At 45.5% G+C, this 19,444-nt stretch overlaps 1 protein-coding gene across 3 annotated transcripts in view; it reads left to right on the top strand.

Moving 5' to 3' along the window:
• LOC147727877 (tyrosine-protein phosphatase non-receptor type 9-like) overlaps positions 1-19,444 on the top strand; it is a 1,887,882-nt gene that overhangs the window by 1,386,355 nt on the left and 482,083 nt on the right. The gene's annotated exons all lie outside the window — the stretch shown is intronic.

Genomic DNA, 19,444 nt, shown 5'->3' with positions numbered 1-19,444 from the left:
GCCCCCTTATGGTCATTTCCCCCTTCGTTTTGGCCTCCTCTTGTCTCTCGATCCTACCGAGAGACAAGATGGCGGCCGCTCCGGACTGTTTAGAATGTTGACAGACACCGAAGAGCAAATAAGCTTCGCTCCGCAAAGTTCTGTTACGCGAAAAGTACGCGAACCGGAGCGCTACCAGGGACGCTGTTACAGATATATATATTTTTTTGAACGTTAATTTATCAAAATCCATTGGAGCACATATATTGAGACCTAGCAAAGGCACATCGGGCTAACAGTCCCTACAATTTTGCCAAGTTTCGTGCAAATCCATTCAGCCGTTCGAGCTAAAAGTGAGGCCAACCGCCCTATGGAAATTAACATCGGAAAAACATTTTGGGACCCCCCTTTTTTCTCGGCCCCCCCTTGACAAACACCCCCCAAATTTTCAGGAGCTGCTCAGAAACAAAATGTGCCATTTTCCTGAAAATTTCAGCAAATTCCGTCCACAAACGCCAAAGTTATTAGACATAGAATTTTCAAAAATCCCATAGAGAAAAAATCCTAACTATATATACCTACTGGCGACCGCCAGTAGGTAATATATATATATATATATATATATATATATATATATATATATATATATATATCTCCAATATACAAAGGTGGCGTGCTTCTGACGCTTTTCACAGCGGGCACTCGGCGAGATTGCCAAACCCCAAATTTTCTCAAATTCCTGGCACACTCTTCTTGTCAAGATACCAGAGTCGAGGCCCAAGTAATTAATGCAGTGCTAAGGTTTATTGTTGCAGTCCATTCACAGTAAATGTAATAAAGTTTTAAATATACAAAACTTCGTGCAAGATATTTGAGCCCACTGGGGCGAAATATGGCCATGTGATGGATTGGCAGTTCTTACTGCATTATGGACTTAGAATAATGCGGGACATTTACAAGCTTGAGCCCACTTAGACAATACACGTGAATCACAAATTGTTGTTGCTGCTTGTGATTTAATAAGCCCAACTGCAAGTATATACATGCATACTATTTAACGCAAATGAAGTTTTGTATATTTAAAACTTTATTACATTTACTGTGAATGGACTGCAACAATGTAGCCAGAAGTGTGTCTTTTATATCTATGCACCACGTGGTACAGGATGTAATGTACCCGTTTCACTTTAAAAGAATGGCGATGTAACTTGTACTCCACCTGTGAGCAAGAGGTAGGCTTACCTCGAAACGCGTTGGGTTTGTTCCTTTGCCAATAAACCTTAGTACTGCATTAATTACTTGGGCCTCGACTCTGGTATCTTGACAAGAAGAGTGTTCCAGGAATTTGAGGGGGACAAAAAAAAAAAAATATATATATATATATATATATATATATATATTTCTATTTTTTCCGACGGGACTCCACTTTTCGTGCCAAACTTCTATTTTTTTTTATTTTGACGTGTTTCGGTCACTGTCGTGTATATATATATACCTCCTACTAGCGGTCACCAGTAGGCAGCTATAGTTAGGACCTTGTTTCTATTCAAAAGTGTTTTTTCTTCTGCCAATACGTAGGGTGTGCGAATACCATCATCATTTTTTAGTTTTTTTTTTAAACGAAGTGCGGGCTCCCGTGCTTTCTTTTCTTGAAGCCCCTGGGTGGGAAGGTCCCATGGGCAATGTTTAATCATGATGCGGGGGCCCCTGCAGCATATCAGCAGCTTCCTTTGTCCAAAAGCAATCCCAGCTCCCGCAGGGATCCTGGGGGCCATTAGGGTTCCCGCTGTGCTCCTCAACCAGTGGCCAAGCCCTGGGGGGATGCGATCCATGGGCCCAAAAAGGCCCCCTCTCCCGTTTTGTAAAATTAAAAATGGCCATGCCCCGGGGGATGGGATCCCCAGGGCCAAAAATGGCCCGGGAGGTGGGCCAAGCAGCCCCCTCTTTCTTGTAAAATAATATAAAAAAATTACAATTAAAAGTTAAATTCGAAAAATGTATTGTGTTGCAGTACATTGGATTTGTGCTTTTGTGTTGCAAATTTGCAACAGGTTCGCAAATCCGGGAAATATTTAAAAAAAGAATGTATGTTAAAAAATAAATAAGATTCACTGTTCGGTTTAAGGGTGGCTCTAAAAAGAGCCTTTGTTTTCATTAGGACTTTCTTGGAGCTACATCTAAATGCAGATGCACAGCTTAAGGTCATTGAGAAACACTGTTTCCTTCATCTGTGAAATAAACTGCATCACTTCTGTAGATGTCAGGCATATCAAAACATAAATTGTTGTTTCAGATGAAGCCCATCCTATGGTCTCTGAGGTAAGCAGAAACAGCTTTATTGACATTCTTCCTAGCCTACTCAATCTGTGGATAGAATTGATTTGACCACTTCCATTTCTGTCTTTTGGCATATATTTGAGTATACAAAGACAGTTTGAGGCAAAAGCAACATCAGTTGTCCAAAGGTATCCTTCATTAGGATTTCCAGCCTTACCCCAGTCAATGTGCCCAGGTCATTGCCACCACAGTGCACAATCATGAGGTTGGAGATGCAAAGGCATCAATTGGTACCACTTTAACCCTCTTTGTGCAAACCATTGAATATCCACGTTTTGGAAACCTAGGTCTTTGTCAATACGTCTGTGTTCAGCATACCTTATGTACCAGAAAACATAGCTGTACCCTGCAATCCATACTGTAAGAATGTTGAAGGGTTGTGTGGAAGGAATCAAAAGATGTCTCTGAATGAGGTTGTCAGTTGGTAGAATGAGAGGTATCTAAAATGGTGGAAAACATGCTGTTTTTGAGAATGCCGATAACTGATTGGCTGATCATCAATATTGTGCACTCAAAATTAGGATGCATGTTACTGTCCTGAAGAACCATGTTTCTGATTGGTTATAAAAAAATATTGAAAGGTGCAGTAAATAGAATAAGGTAATATTTTGCAAAAGTCAACCATACTTTCTATTTGCATTTGTAAGCTACTGTGCTGAACTTGACAATGCGGTGAACTTGTGACTTGCCAGTTCAGTGGAATGTTGCAGAAACTGTTATTATGGAAACTGGGAATGGGGAAGTGTTGAAACTTAACTGTTTTAAAATATGAAATGCTAATTTGTATATCAGTGATATGCTATTAACGTACGTTTTCCCAAATCAATAGTATGTTTAGAAGTAGTGTGTTGTTAAAAAATAATACTAGTATCATGGGAAATAGGTTTTTGAACTCCTATAAGGGTTCGCGATACTACACTGCGGCACTGCAGTCGAGTCGCTACTTCTCTAAATTACAGAACCAGTTTGAGCACTTTTAGAAAACACTGAGAAAGGGTTATTATGTCTACCCAATAGAAATGTGTTTCAGAATTTGAAATAATGAAGGAAGAATTTTGATTTGTTAACTTACATTTATTTGTGTGCAGAAAGAGAGGGAAAGTTGGCATTACTGGTTTTACCTTGTTGAGAGTGGTGCATTACATTTATTGTGTGAGAAAGAAAATCTGTTATGAATTTCTGATATTTTATATTCTGCAATATTATTTGAAAGGTGAGTTACAAATGTGTAAGGTGTGTTATGTATTGTGTAGTAGTGCTTCAGTCTTTGTAATCATATTTTTAACTTTTAAAAGCATTATTTTTAAAGTTTGGAAATTATTAGAGAAGTGTGGTGTTTGAAATATGTTATGAAAGGTACGAATATGTACTTTTTTATTTTAGTCCTCATTCGCCTTGTGAAAAAGAAAAAAAAAGTGCTCTGGTGCCCCCCTTGACATAGCGCCAACCAGAGATCTCTGTTTTTGGGCAAGGGCAGGACACTTTACACAGTACTTCTCCTTCCATGATCTACTCAGTCCAGCATGGCCCACTGTGAGACACCCACCAGAGTAGTGAGGTAATACGGTATAAAGGCCTGATTATAGGGCTATATTCAAATGGAAAGCATTTGCCGAGTTTTCGGATGGAACCCAAACTTCATTTCTCTTATTTGCCAAAGCCCTATCTAGCCGGATTGTGTACTTTACAGAATTGATTCAATCTACCTGAGTCGGGGGAACAGATTTTATAAAATGTTTACAAATCTCTCTACAAGCAAGAAGCATCAAATAGAAAGTCAACTTTCTTACATTGCTTGATAACAAATCATAATTTGCCTGAACCCCAAAGAAGACCAAATCTATGCTTACCTTAAGCGTCTTACCAAGTATCCCAGACATACCATTACTCACATCTGACCAAAAACATTGGATCTCGGGACACTCCAAAAACGGGGATATCATCCGTCTTTTCTTGACCACATTTTGGGCATCTTTACATGACACCCTTCCCCAAACTGGACAGCCTTAAAGGAGTCCAGTAGGCCCTGTGAAGACAAAAAAGATGGTTCCTTCTTAAATTTGTGGCGCGAACTCTGAAGTACAAAATATTACAAGATACTTGCCCATAGGTCTTCTAACTGCGTCCCCAGCAAGTTCTTCCCCCACAGGTCACTTGGTAATTTGAAATCACTAGCCGAAATGTCCATCAAAAGCTAGTACTAGTTAGCTACTTCCTTTCTTTTTTTGACATTGAGACCATCAAAGTCTCTAGTTCTATTCGAGGAACTGATGTCCACCCTAACAGAATAATACCAGCTTTTTATTTGCAGATATTTGAACCTTGATAGCCTGTTGTTGGTAATATTCTGCCATTTGTCCCAGGGGATTGAACTTCTATAATCAACTAACTGATCCCATCTCAACACCCCTGCCTCCCTTAATGAAACTGCCAGGCTATCCTTAGCCCACTCAGGGGAACCAGGAGCATCCCAGATAGGTGCCAACCCACTATAATAACTACATTGTGTCTCCTTTTTGATTCTGTACCACATAGCTGCAAATCCTTGTAGAGTCTTAAGACGCACCTTTTTAGAAAACCTTGGATCTCCAAATTTATATATGAAACCTTATGCACCCCCTTTCACAACCGATAACATCACCCTTAACATTTTACCAATGTCTGATCCGTCCTGTTCATTCAAGAGCATCTTTCCATTTTTTAATAGGAAGACCCTGGCGTAGTAAGATAAGTCCAGTAGGCACAAACCCCCGTATCCTTCTTTCATCTAGGCTTTTTCCATGCAATTTGTACACCTTTGGAGGCCCAAATAAAACTAATGATCTTAGCCTGCACCTTTTTGAGCCACTCTTCTTTAAAAACCTTAGGGATATTCTGAAACCGGAAGGTAAGTTTTGGGAGGATCAACATTTTTACAAGATTCACCCTTCAGATGATCGTCAATGCAGGTGAGCCCACCATAATAATAACTTACAGACTTCCTTGTTGACCTTCTGAAAATTAACTTCCACGATTTTCTGATATTTTGTATAATTCTAATAACTAAGTATCTGATTTCCCCTTTAATACAATCCTGCTGTATATTCGTGTTCCAGGCCATTATTTCAGTTTTGTGTTAGTTCACCTCATAACCTTAAATGGACCCAAATCGTGAGGTTATATCATATATAGGGCTCACGGTTTTTATGGGATTTAGTTTTCTGCCATTCCTGTCTCTATCTATCCATATTTATTTTCTGCTAATTTTATCTGTATTTATCCATATTTATTTTGGGTTTTGTGGAAAAGTTAAGCTGAAATTTGTATATTTCCACCTTTATTTATTCGATAAATATTCACTCATGCTTGAATGTCTGCCAGGTTTCAGTGCTGTGAACACCTGCAGAAGATAAATCATTGCATCTATATGAAAATATGCATATTTAGTATCATCCTTGTCCATATCTACTGCTGTTGAAGCCTCTTTACTAAAATTCCTTTCTTTTTTAACCCCCTTATCTGTCAATCCACAGATCTATTGGCTTGGCAGTCATGGCAGTTCCTCAAAAACCAATCCAATTCCGATTTTTATCCACATTTGAAAATGAATACAGACAAGAAAATGAATGTTTTCTGTCTGCATTTATCTGCCCATTTTGGCAGAGCTATAGGAGGGCTTATGATTCTAATTTAAGAACGGCTGTGTTAGTAGCTCTACTCTGATGCCGATTGATGCCGATTGATAACCTGGACCTAATGGGGATTTCTGTGACCTTTTCATCTGGTCTCTGTTTGTCCATTTTCTTTTTTTTTTATATTTCTTTTTTTTTTATATTTCTTTTTATTGAAAAAACAAGCAAGGCATATACAAAACATAGGAATGCAAAGACTTTACGAGGGTCGAGCATCATATCATCAAATGTTGCAATAAACAATATATTGATGGGGGAGGGGGGGAAGAGAACACAGAAGAACAACACAAGTAATCAATTAAAATAATGGGTCAGGGGGAAAGTGGGACATCAAGGACCGCGGTAACTGGTGGTACACATATATCCCCTCTATATCTATTCCAAGCGCCCCAGATCTTGCTCCATTTCCGTGGGCGACCCTGAGCCAAGTACACTGTTTTCTCCTGGAACATACACCAGTCCATGTTTTTTACCCACACATCAAGTGTAGGAGGCCTCTGGGACCCCCCACAACTGCGCAATGTTCCATTTGGCAATCATAGCCCCTAGAGTCACCCATTGGGTTTGTGCCACATTATGATCAGTAGACTCCCAGACATTCAGTAAACAGCGTCTGGCCTCCGGTAAGAGAGCCCGCCCGTGACCTCTTGCATTACCGCGTGGACTCCACTCCAATAGTCAAACACTTCCCGACATTCCCAGATGATATGGAGGAACGTCCCCAGTTGACCACAACCCCTTCGAAACAGACCCTCCTCAGATAGCCCCATCCGGACTAAACGGTGACCCGTGACGTATACCCTATGCAATATTTTAAGTTGAACTAATCTCAATCGCGCTGGAATTGCGACCCCCTTCGGAGAGGAGATCGCCGACAGCCAGTCTTCGTCATCAAGCTCAAGGCCGTCACGGGTCCACTGATCACATAGCTGCAATCAAAGGTCCGCCCTATGATTAATCAATTTCTTGTACACTAGGGATATGGTACTATCAGGCATATGGCCAACCAAGATGCGATCCTCTAACGGGGTAGATTCCAGAATCTCTTCCCCCTCCGTGAAAACGGAAGTTAGTGCATGTCTAATCTGAGCATAACAAAACTATTCCATCCCTCCTAATTCAAACTCGGTCTGCAAGGCCGCAAATGATTTCACCTGTCCCTTCACCCATATGTCCCAGACCTTGGAGATACCAATAAGATCCCACTTGTCGAACCCTTTAGTGTTCCACAGTTTGCCAAACTTGTCAGAGCCGAAAAGTGGGGTCCTTCCACCCTAATGAACTGGTAGCATCGCGCCAGACCTGCACAGCCGTCCTGGTCGGCCCCATCAAAGCCTTCATCACCGATTTAGAATACAGCGCTCTATAATAATGACCACCAGGAAGTAACCACCTATCCATGGCTAAACCGGGATTCAAAACAGGGCCATACATACCGTGATTGATGGCTGCCAACTGCGACGCCCAATAATATCTTTTAATATCAAGGAGAGCGTTGCCCCCATCATACCACGGGAGTGTTAATTTAGCTAGCGCAATACGTGGTCTGCCGTCCCATAATAACTTCCTCTGTAAATCCTCCACCAAACGAAAATAATTAACCGGAACAATATCCAGCGTGTTCTGAAGGGCATACAGAAAACGAGGGAGCAACAACATTTTAAAAAGGGCCGCCCGCCCAAGCATAGACAATGGGAGTTTTCGCCAGCCCGCAACATCTCGCTTTAACCGAGTCAAAGGAGGGTCTGTGGAAATATAAATTCCGAGATATTTGAATCCCTCTTGTGCTATTTGGATAGGACAGTTACGCGGCAGGATCGGTATCTCGCCACTGAGAACGTACAAGTAGGATTTCGCCCAATTAATGACCAAACCAGAGTTTCTTCCGAAGGAGGCCAGAACATCACAGAGTACCATTAAAGATTTCTTGGGGGAGGTCAAATACAGCAGAATGTCGTCCGCATATAAGGAAATACGATACTCAAATTGCAGCGACCAATTAATGCCCCTCATCGAGGGCTCCCAGCAGATCCAAGCCGCGAGAGGCTCAAGAGCCAACGCGAATAAAAGAGGAGACAGCGGGCAACCCTGACGAGTACCTCGCCCGAGACAAAATGGCTCTGATACGCGACCATTAACCACGATCTGGACAAGAGGGTCTGCATAAAGAAGGCGCACCCAGCTAATTAAATCTGAACCGAAACCAAATTTAGCTAGCACCGCCCACAGACACGGCCATTCAACAGTATCGAGCGCCATTGTGGCGTCCAATGATGCCAAAATGGCCGGCTCACGTAGCGTAGAGGCCCTCGCAAGAACCCCATGTAGACGCCTAAGGTTAAGTGCCGTATTTCTGTGTGGAATAAAGCCAGACTGGTCTGGGTGAACCAGATCGCTAATAACCTTTATCAGCCTATTAGCCAACAACTTAGCAAGAATCTTAGGTTCAGAGTTCAACAGTGAGATCGGCCGATACGAGGCACATCTATTCTTCGGTTTTCCTTCCTTATGGATTACAACTATCGAAGCCAATCTCTGATCACTGGGGAGGAGACCACGATCCCGGGACTCCAGGAACATGTCTCTCAAATACGGAGCAATCCTATCCGGGCGAAGCTTATGTAGTTCAATCGGTAGACCATCAGGACCCATCGCTTTACCTGAATTCAGCGAGCGCATTGCCAATGCTACTTCATCAGCAGAGATCTTACTATCCAGAAGGTCTCGGTCCGCCTCGGACAGACACGGGAGCGCGATATCTCGCAACAACAAGTACGAATCTTCCTCCGGTCAATCCGACACGGAAGAGTACACAGAGCGAAAATGTTCGGCAAAGCATGCCACTATCTCTTGCGGGTCGGTGACCAGAGCCCCATCGTCCATCTCGATATCAGGTACCACACTTCTAGCTCTGTCCTTCCTATCTAACCACGCAATTATTTTGCCAGCCTTATCCCCAACATCGTAGATGTGCCCCTGTTGTTCCCGACTAACGGCCCTCGCACCATCCGTTACCAACGTTCTGTAATCCAACTGCTTCATGTGCAAGACATGCAATCTAGAGGGGGTAACCTCTCGCTCCAATTCCAATTCCAAAGCAGCTATCTTCGTTTCCATCCTAACCACATCCTCTTCCTTCTGTTTTCTAACACCAACAATTAAAGAGAGAGCCATTGGGCAAGATAAACTACCTGTCACATAAAATACAAGGGGACATGATCAGAACTAGGAGGGCTCAAAAGCAATTACAAGGGGCAAGATAATTACGGTCACACAGCAGGCACACACAGAGCAGGTAGCGAGGGTCAGAGGTCTTACTTGCTCTCCCCCGCAGAGGCCGCCATTAAGTAGGGAAAGGGGAGGGACAGTCAGCTGGGAGGCGAGATTGTGCGTGGGCTGGGGGAGGGGTCAACGGGGCAGCAGTGGGGGGAGAGGGAAGCAGGATCACAGGATACCAAAATACAGAATAAAAAAATACAATGGGGATACGATTAGAACCAGGCGGGCACAGAAACAATTACCAAGGAACAGGGGGACACGATGTGAAGCAGGAGGGCTCAAAAAGAATTACAAGGGGCAAGATTATTAGCAGTCACACAGCGGGCGTACATGGAGCAGGTAGCGGCCTCGAACCCTTCCTGGGAGGAGGTTGGGGCTCAGCAGCGAAGCGGATGGCGCAGAGCTGCGGGGGAAGAGCAGGCCAGTGACCGAGGGTCAGAAGTCTTACTCCTGCTCCTCTGCAGCGGCTGCCATTAAGTGGGGGAGGGGGTAGGAATGGTCAGCTGGGAGGCGGGAACATGTGTGGGCCGGGGGAGGGGCCGCAGCGGCAACAGCGGCGGGGATAGGGAAGCGGGATCACAGATTACCAAAAATCAGAAGTTTAAGATGTTACAAGGACTAGATCCATATGAAAGAAGAACATTTACTAACTTGCTGGGTCATTCTCTGGCTTGTCTTTCACGAAAGGTTTGTCAAAGTACTTTTCATATTTTAAGAATGTTATCAGTGCACCACTCAGAAATGCAGAAGTTAGTAAGGAGACTCTACTATGTAAAAACTCCTACATTATGTTTAAGTTAAATGAACAGAGCTCGTTTTGCTATTTCTTTTAGCCCTTACCTTCCTCCCCCAGCCATCCATTGCTGCAGGACACCCTTGGAAACTCCTTTGCCCACGGAGGCCAACTGAACTGGGACACGCAGAGCTTTATGAATGCCGCCATTGTTTAGCTGAAGTACGGGAAACTACACTGCCCAGCATCCCTTGTGGCGGAAAAGCTGCAACAGCGTGCGAGAGCCAGGAGGCGCATAAAGGGGAGGCAAAGCGCGGGAGCCCGTTTTGCTGTTGCTTTTAGCCCTTACCTTCCGCCGCCAGCCATCCATTGCTACAGGACGCCCTTTAAAACTCCTTTGCCCACGGAGGTCAACTGAACCGGGGCACGCAGAGGTTCGCGGACGCAACCATTGTTTAGCTGAAGTTCGGGGAACTACACTGCCCAGCAACCCTTGCGGCGGAAAAGCTGCGACAGCGTGCGAGAGTGCCAGGAGACGCATAAAGGGGAGGCACGGATCCCGCAGCGCGGGACATGCGCAGGCGTGCCCAGGCACTGCCCGGGCCAAGGGCGGGCCCTTCAGCAACCGGAAGAGGCCGGTCCCCCCTCTAAGCCAGCTCATTATGCAAGGTTAGTCCCCTTTACCTTGTTAGTTCTTGGGAGACAGTCTATATTTGATACTTGTCTATTGGGGACTAGTCTCATAGCCACAACAAGATGAGCAGACGTTATGGGAAGAGGTTAGGCGCCGCTCATGGCGGCAGCGTAACGGGGACGCTTGACCAGTTTATATTAAGGGCCACTTCTGTCTTGGAAAAGGAGATCCAGATTACCAAGCGCCGGTTATCTTTAGTCCCGCAGTTTAATAAAAGATCATCCCTAGGTACACTAGCTACAGTCTCCTCCTCTATCTATCCAGTTGAAAATTCGACTGCACTGCCGACCCAGAATGCGGTGAGTAATGATGTACCTTTTCTCTCAGTCTTATCTGAGGACATTGCAACCCTGCCATCAGTTCAAAGGAACTCTGTAGTCAGTATGTCCAGGCGAGCAAAGGCCCGGTCTCCGGATAGAAATACTAGCAATAATCAACCAACTAAAGATCCAGCAGTGAAAAGGAAGTGACTAGGAGGCCCCCAAAGGCCTTGCGTAGCAAAAGTGCTGAGGCCTGTTAAAATCTGTGGCAATGCTACAAGAAGGCTGGGAGCACTTCGGGCGCCATCTTGCTGAGGGCAAGGGATTCAGGAGGCGGACTTCCGCTCGGTCGAATACCATTTAAGGATGGAGGTTCAAGTGCGCAGCGGTCATGCGCAGCGGGCGCGACGTAGGCGCGCCGGAGGTGCGCCAGAGGTAAGCCCGTTCACGCAACGGGCACGCATAGGGCCGCTCCCTCTGGTCTTTCGCATTCTCCCCGCCTGGTTTATTCTCGGGCTGCCCCATTGGAACGAAGACCGACTCAGGCGCCCCCGATTCGGAGGGCTACTGCTCCATCCCCGTCTCAATCTCTGTCTTGCGGACTGCTTAATGTTCGGTCGCTTTGCAAGCACCATATAGAGATTGCTTTCCTGATTGAAACCTCAGGGCTGGATGTGTTGTTTTTAACTGAAACCTGGACGCGGGAGGACTATCTAGTTGAATTGGGATTGGCCTGCCCCCCAGGCTTTAAAATCATTCACACCCCTCGACTGAAGAACAGAGGTGGTGGAATTGGTATCACCTATAGAGAAACGCTGGGTCTCTTCCAGCTTAAAATTAGTGAGGTCTTGGGCTTCGAACTGATGGGATTCTCTATTAAAGACCTGGAGAGAACACTAATAGCAGGTGTGTTATGTTATTGTCCTCCGGGCTCTGTCCCCTCCCTATCAGATTTCCTTGATCTGATATATGATCTATTGAATACTCACTCTAAGCTGTTGGTCCTAGGGGACTTCAACTTATGGCAGGGTGGTCCACTGGATGGGGCGTTCACGACACTTTGCCAAGCTTTTGGTGATATTCAGCTGCAGCAACTGGTCAGCTCTGCGACCCACAGGGGAGGTCATGTCCTGGACCTGATTTTCGCTGACGCTCAATCAGTAGTGGTCAACGATATCCTACGCCAATGCTGGACCAACCATGCACTGGTGGCGTTCTCCCTTTGTATAGGGGTCTATCCCTCTGAAGCTGCCGGGGTAGGATTATCGAAACTGGGTAGACCTTGGTCCTGACTCTTCAAGTCATCTTCACTGCCCTCTTTATTACCAGACAACTTTTGTCTGAGTAATTCGGTGGAGGAAAGTTACCTCACCTTGTGTCGGTCCATTACCGACACGTTAGATAAGATGGTGCCCCTTCGCAAGTCTCGAGGGAGAGTGAATCTCGCTTTCCCCTGGTACAGGCAAGATCTACGACAGCTAAAGTTGAGCTGCAAACGCGCTGAGAGAGCTTGGAGGAAGCAGTACTCAACCTCGGCAAAGGCCTCGTTTAGGCTCGCACTGCAGGGCTATAAGGCGCAGATTAAGTTGGCTAAGGCGGCTTTTCTGGAGTCCACCTTGAATCAGGCGCCTAATGAATCTCAAGCCCTGTTCAAAATTGTCAGGGACTTGTCCCACCCAGTGTGTGTGGCTAACACGGTCGTGGCGTCGCAGGCCCTGTGCGATTCCCTGGCGGGTGCTTTTGAGGAGAAGACTGCAAAGATCCTAGATGGCTTAAAAAACCCTCTGCCCGCTGCTCTCGGTTTGGGAGCTCCGGTTAGCCCGCTCAGTCGACCCCGGCCAGTTGGGTCTTGCCCTGGCTCGGGAGCTCCGAGCGGGTCACCCAGTCGACCCCAGCCGATTGTCGCAGCTCTCACACAGGGTACTCTTGGCTTGGGAGCTCCGGCTGGCCCGCCCAGTCGACCCCAGACGGGCATCTCTGGCTCCAGTCTGGGAGCTCCGGACGGACCACCCAGTCGACCCCAGCCGAGCGACCCAGTTCTTTGCTTGGGAGCTCCGGAGACTTCCTCCAGTCGACCCCAACTAAGACTTTTTCCTTGTCCCTCTTTTGAGGAATTCTGCAGCTTGGCACATACGGTAGCTTCGGGCTCTCCGCTCGACCCACTGCCTCCCAAATTCTGGAAGGCCTTCCATGCAGAACTCTTTCCGCCTCTGTATTCCATCTGCCTCCAGTCTTTGGAGTTGGCATCTGTTCCCGAGTGCTGGAAGTTAGCAGTAGTGTCACCTCTGCTTAAGAAACCAACGCTGGACCCGGCCTGCCTTTCTAACTATAGGCCAATCTCCTTGCTCCCACTTCCCATTAAGATCATGGAAAAATGGGTGACCCGCTCGCTCTCAGGCTTCCTGGAGAACATCGGTTGGTTCGATGAGGCACAGTTTGGCTTCCGCCCCGGGCACGGGACGGAGTCTGCACTGGTAACCGTATTGGACAACCTTCGTTCGCGTGTCGACAGTGGTCGGGCAGCCTTTCTAGTGCTGCTCGACATGTCAGCCGCGTTCGATACGGTCTGCCATCAGACCCTTATCAGGAAACTAGAGGAGTGTGGGGCCACAGAGGGTGCAAGAGACTGGCTGATATCCTATCTGGGCAGCCGGCAACAGCTGGTCTCGCTCCCTCCATTCTGTTCGGAGCCAAGGAAAGTTGGACAGGGGGTCCCACAGGGCTCGGCCATCAGCCCTATACTTTTTAACCTGTACCTTCGCCCCCTGGTCCAGCTTATAAAATCTTTTGGTGTCTCGGCTTTCAATTATGCCGACGACACCCAGCTGGTCTTCTCTCTGGAAGGAAATAATGCAGTCCCGCTGGAGATATTTCACCGCTGTATGGCAGCTACAGCGGACTGGTTACGGGCCAACTCCCTCCAATTTAATAGCTCTAAGACGGAGGTGCTTTATTGCTCTGTAGACCGGATCCCGCGGGTTCTCCCAGAGAACTTTCGGCCTACCACCTTTCCCGAGCCAGTATCGGCAGCGGAATCAGCTCGCAACTTGGGGGTGATCTTCGGCCCAAATTTACAGCTTGACTTGCACGTCAATAAAACCATCTCTACGTGCATGATGCTGTTACGCATGTTGCGTAAAGTTCTGCCCCTTCTCCCCGCCCAGGCCAGGCCGGAAGTAGTTCGCGGTACCATACTAAGTCGTTTAGACTATTGTAACGTGCTACTCCTGGAGGCCCCAAAAAATCTGCTGGGGAAGTTACAACGGGTGCAGAACATGGCCGCCAAGTTGGCTCTCTCCCGTCCTAGGTCTAGCTCTTCCACTCTAGCTCTAAGAGACTTACATTGGCTTCCGGTACACCTGCGAGTGTTGTATAAAGCCGCGTGCTTGGTGTTTAAGGCAGTACACCAACAGGGCCCAGTACCACTGCGGAATATGTTTGCCTGGTACTCTGCCTCGCGGCCCCTTCGTTCCTCTTCGGCACAACTGCTGGTAGTCCCGAGGTTTCAGAGAGTTAGGATGGGTGGCCGCTCATTCAGTGTTGCAGCGGCCAAACTTTGGAACTCCCTGCCTCTTTCTCTGAGAAGCCACAAGGACTACCTGCCGTTTAGGAAAGCGTTGAAAACGCATTTCTTTCCGAAAATTGTTTGAGCAGTGAGAAGTGCAACCGTCCGGAGTTCAAAGCGCCAGGATGCCCTTTGGGTGACAGGTCTGCGCTCTAGAAGTATACAAATTAAATAAAAATACAATTGAAGAGGGCTGTATGTCTGACTTTGTCCAGGTAGCCTCAGATCCCAATCTTGCCCTTACGGGTGGGAATAATCTGAACTGTGATCAGGAAATATGGAAGAAATTGGAGAATTCCTTAAAAATATTGTTAACTCCTATTACGCACAGACTAAGTAGGATAGAGGAGCGATTGACTAATTATGAAACCATGGTCAAGACAGGATTTGCTACTCTTGAAGTTCTCCTCACTCATCTAAAACCAACAGGCATAAATACAAAAAGCATTCCGAGTAGTGTGGCTGCCTCTTTGGACATACCTGACACTCAACCCCTTAATAAACCAATCACAATATCAACCACGCCAGGGATTGTAATCAATAAATCTTCATCTGCATCCAAAAGGCCAGCCCGGGTACTCAGGTTTGACGATGACTTAGGGAACCAATCAAGCGAATTCGCCCAATCTATAAAGACTACCCCGTGTAATGGCAGTGACATGATAGCATCAGCTCCAAAGGGGGATAATAACTGCTAAATGGACTTCCAAGTTAACATCTCCAATGGAACAGAGGAATGCAGAGGTGTGAGACTGAACAGTATTTCAACGAACCATCCCATTTTTAACTTGCCCACCTGCAACCACCCCTCTAGTGGTAGTCTTAGAAAATGTTCCTCTCCTCCGGGAAACTCAATCTGAAACTACTGATCAATTATTGTGCAAAGTCTTGTACTGGTTGAACAATCGACTCGGGGAGGTAGGGTTTTGGGATAAGGTTATGGACAGACATATAATTATGGCAAGACGTACACCACACCAGGAAGGAAGGGAACAGTGATTGTGTGGTTGTCAATTTTAATAATGTGCATGTAACCACATTTTTGTTGGACAAACTGGGCAGGATGATGAGTAGTCACATGGACAGGGTGGCTTTATTCCCACTGGGGTATTTTTATAAACCAGGGTATATACCCACCAGCGTTTTGCAGCGCTTGGGGATGGGCAGGCGACCCTGGGTACCTTATGGATATGTAAACCAGTCCCAGGAGGTCCCCCTGTCCAATAGATTTGCTTCTGTAACAGATCTAGACCTATGTGATTGACCACGACCACCCACTTCGATACCGGTAGCTTGTTGTTCTTATTCCCCCTCTGATGGTCTAGAATTAGATAACGGAACCCCCTATATGGAGGCTAAGACTCATCCTGTGAACGGGCGAGTAGCCCAAGTAGATTCTGTGACCCCAAACCATCCTGCAATTTCGATATTTTCTTGGAACATCGCAGGCCTATTTCACCAAACAATGTCCGCTGATTGGTCTGGCTTTGTGGAGGGGTGTGATTTTATTCCAGGAGACCTGGTCACTAGACACAATTTGACGTCCTTGATATTTGGCTTATGCTAAACCAGCAATTGCAAACGGGAAGGAGAGACCCAGTGGGGGATTGACAATATGGGTAAAGCAATAGTCATCCTACCAGATAAAAGAACTACCCATAGATAGTCCAGACATTCTCCCTATTAAGATCTGCGTGGAGGGTAAGATGGACCTGATATTAATTAATGTTCACTCGAGGAGGATACCGGGTGGGAAAGTCTCGCCAACCATTGCCCTCTTAGACACGTTTATGGATAGTTTATCCGGCTCGGGTGCTGTGGTTGTAGTGGGCAACTTCACCTTTAAGCCTTTGGGATTGGATGATGGCAGCCTCAGTATGGAGGAGGATCAATCCTGGGGGATACCGTCCCTCTCGTGTGCACCAGTTAACAAATGGTCAGAGGCAGCACTCCAATTGAAAATCCTATCTCCAAGTCGGGGATTAGAGCAACCTATGGGAGAACTCCCTCAGACCAGGAAGGTTGTCCCACCTTTTCCAATGGGAACAGGAGTAGTAGGATTGAGTACATATTTTAAGTTTAGAGCTCTGGTCTAGATTAGTGGATATGGTGGTATACCATAGACCAGAGAGTGATCATGACCCCCTATTACTGACCCTAACCAGGACAGTTCCAGATCCTCCAACAGCTGACATGGCCTCTACGTTAGGAAATGTTATCTTGTCCCATGACCGCCGCCGGTTAAAATGGGCAGTGGTCTTAGAGGACGAAGATCTTTTAAAGCAGATCAGTTCAAATATGGAAAAGACTGTAGCACTGATGGGGCAGTTAGCGAAAAAAGGTAACAGTCCTACTGACCTTTTGAAGGCCCATGAGGACCATTACGCCAAATTGAAGTTACTATTTACAAAGGTTAGGAAGCCGTTTAAGCCCCTCCCATAAAAATCGGCTAGGTGGTATAATGAGGAATGTGGAGTTGCGTTCCGGCACCTCTCAAATGCAATTAGGTTTGGAGTACCCCTAGAAGTGAAGCTAGTAAGGGCAAAATACAAGAAAGCCCAAATTAAGGCGAAAAAAGATTTTTACGAAGATAGATGGGCTAGCTTAGCAAATGCTAGTAGTGGGAAGAACTGGATTAAATTCTGGCAACTTGTTAAATGGGCAACAGTGTAACCGGAACTTCACCATTTAATAACGTTCCTCCCGAACTTTGGGTCCAGCATTTTCAAGGCCAATTTGCTAGCCCTATTAGTGCATCCACTAACTACCCGGAGGTTAATTCTGAGGTCGTTTTATTAATTAGTAAAGGAGAGATTGATAGAGTGCTAGATGGGGTCCCTGCAGGGAGGGCCCCCGGCCCAGACTGCATCCCGGCCGACCTTTACAAAAAGGACAGGAAGGTATGGATTGAGTACATTTTTATCATCGTAAATGCTATAGCCAATGGTTAGCCAGTACCAGATACTTGGCGTGGGGCGGAAATTATTCCCATTTACAAAAAGGGAGACCAAGCCAGTCCCAGCAACTATAGGCCGATAAGCCTAATAGATACTTTAAAAAAAATAGCAGCAAGACTTGTGCTAGGAAGAGTTAACAAATGGATCATAGACCAGGATGTTTTAACTTCCTATCAAGCTGGGTTTCCGACCCTATGTCAGCACTATTGACCAAGTTTTTAGATTTATGATGATTTATTGGTCCACAGTGATTTTAGCAGGGGAACACTCTATGCAGCATTTGTTGATTTAAAATCAGCATTTGATTTATTCCCCCGCCATAAGATGTGGGATTCGTTAAAGGAGGCCGGTATGCCAAAAGAAATTCTTGGCTTTATTATCAAACTGCACAAGGCAAATTATGCCCAAGTTAGGTGGGGGCAGTTGGGTGAAATAACCGATCTCTTCCCAGTTAATAAGTGTGTACGACAAGGATGTATCCTTGCTCCTAACCTATTTTCCCTATTTATTTATAAGGTCATTACTTACTATTCCAGTTTCCTAACCGATGCTCCACTTCTTGCCTGTTCAAGGGTACCACTTTTAATGTTTGCAGACGACACACTTATTTTATCTAAAACACAGTCAGGTCTGCAACGTGACCTTGATCGTTTTTTAGTTTTTTGCAATGACTATGAGCTTGTGGTAAACACGGACAAAACCAAGTTCATGGTACTGCATAGGTATAAATGTGTCAAGGGTAGGGTAACATTGGATAATGTATTACTGGAAATGACCGATACTTTTACCTATCTAGGGGTAACTATGGGTAGGAAGACGAATTGGGCTTCCCATTTAGATGTCTTAGTCTTAAGGCATACTCAGCTGGCTGGAGCCTTATTAAAGGAACATCGATTGTCTCACACAATTGACATCTATAATGGGAAAATTAGAGCATCCGTTATATATGGCGCCAAATTCTGGGGGTTTGAAGATCTCTCACCCCTAGTACGTGCACAAAATACGTTTTTGAGATCCTTGACCGCCCTCCCACAATCAACACCCATGAAGCCCCTGCTTTTAGACTTGGGACGTACTGCTTTTGAAGAGGTTGCAGGTTTTAGACCCCTAGCTTATTGGAGAAGACTTTGGACCACCCCCGAATTGGCACCGTATGCGGGTGCAGCATTGCACATTAGGAGTGCTGAATTTTCCTCAAAAATTAAATGGCTGCAGAAGATCAAGCACAATTTGAAGGAAATGGGTCTTGGCCATTTGTGGGATGATCCTATGGGAAACATCTTTCCAAATAAAAACGATTTTAAAATGCTTTATTGGGAGATGATCACTAGAAAGACCCTGTCAGCGGTGGATAGTACTTCGCTTACCAGTATTTTCCTAGAATATAAGCTTGCAACGAAAGCAGAACCATACTGGAACTTGATTACAAAACAGAGTGATAGGAAGCTATATCACCAATTTTGAGTGGGTTCCCTTCACCATTCGTTGCTAAATGGAAAAAGCCTATGAATGTTAATTGCCCTTTTTGCCATACCCAAAAAGAGACAATAACCCACATACTCTTCGTGTGTTTGGCTTATAAAGGTCCACTCTGCAGGTGACTTAAACCACTGTGCTCTAATCTTGGCTCTAGATCTTGCATGTTGGCTATGCGTATCTTGATAACGAAGTCGGGTGCTGATATTGTTATTGCCTTAGCGAAATTCTTGAGCTGGTCCTGGGCACTAAGGAGGAAAAAACTGGAGTTTGATGAGGAATTAAACTTAGTGCCCGAGTGTCCTAATGTAAATTGACCCCTTCCCTAGAGATTAAATGTAGGGAATATGCTATATTTGATTAATTTTACTTATTTATTTACTATTGATTGTTTATGATTCGATATTGTGGGTTTAATTCAGTATTAAATGTATGCTTTTAAGTTTTGTTTTCATTATTTTATGACACTTTTATATATGTATTGTGTCTTTTA

The sequence above is a fragment of the Lissotriton vulgaris genome, chromosome 3_1 (genome assembly GCF_964263255.1).
Source record: "Lissotriton vulgaris chromosome 3_1, aLisVul1.2, whole genome shotgun sequence".
Classification (NCBI taxonomy): Eukaryota; Metazoa; Chordata; class Amphibia; order Caudata; family Salamandridae; genus Lissotriton; species Lissotriton vulgaris.
The sequence above is the reverse complement of the archived record's forward strand: the minus strand, read 5'-3'. Positions and strand labels throughout refer to the sequence as shown.